Consider the following 1,025-nt stretch of genomic DNA (forward strand, 5'->3'; position numbering starts at 1 on the left):
GATAGATAGATAGATAGATAGATAGATAGATAGATAGATAGATAGATAGATAGATTGATAGATAGATAGATAGATAGATAAATAGATTGCATTTGTGTAGCGCAAATTTCCGCTTAACAGCAAACTCTAGGCGCTTTACAACATCTATATTATTAGCCCAGCAGACCTGATAGCATTCTGAAACAACCTCAACTTTCTGGGAAGTATTTTGTAGGCGCAAAAGGCAAAAACACTAAGACATTGACAAGACCGTCCAGGTTATTATCTTGGGCAGGTGGCCGTTAAAGCAGATTCGACTACATACATGTACCTATATGAAGTAATCGTGTGAGTCCCCCATTGATGTGGGTACTTCTTCTTGTACTTTGTTTACTTTTTTTCTTCTTCATACTGTAATTGTATCGTTTAGTTAGCAAAATAGATATATCCCTCAATCAAAAGATAAAATTATTTTAACGCACAGTAGATCTACAAACATTGAGTAAAGACTCGGTGAACCAATGTCTAAAGAAATGCTAAAAATTGGCATGTTTCTTATTAATTTAGTGCTTTCACTTTCAGTTTGAATGTTTGAATTCAAATACACCTACCACCCCTACTACTTGCTCGGACTTGCTCGTCCTAGGCGGATTAGTTGAGTCCATTTCTTCGATAAGGGGTAGGCAGCACCACCCCTATTACTTCCTGGGATTTGCTCGCCCTTGGCGTATTGGTTGAGTCCACTTCCTCGATAAGGGGTAGGCAGGCCTAGGCCCGGATATGGCTTCAATGCAAGGAGATTAAAAGTAATGGAGGATGCTCTGTCGCGGCACCGCACGCCTGATAGGAGCCCTCTCTCGCGGCCACAGAATTCTACACTAAGTGTAGAATTCTGTGGTCTAGGACTACGTGGGTGGCTTCTGTATAGATAAATACATGTATGGTGTTCTGTTGGAGGACCTCTTTGATGCCATCTATATATGATAATTGGTTTATATCCTGATTCTCTTGGGTTATATGCTCACCAGCTGGTTGGTTGGGGGTTG

Source organism: Aplysia californica, unplaced genomic scaffold, assembly GCF_000002075.1.
Source record: "Aplysia californica isolate F4 #8 unplaced genomic scaffold, AplCal3.0 scaffold01055, whole genome shotgun sequence".
Taxonomy (NCBI): domain Eukaryota; kingdom Metazoa; phylum Mollusca; class Gastropoda; order Aplysiida; family Aplysiidae; genus Aplysia; species Aplysia californica.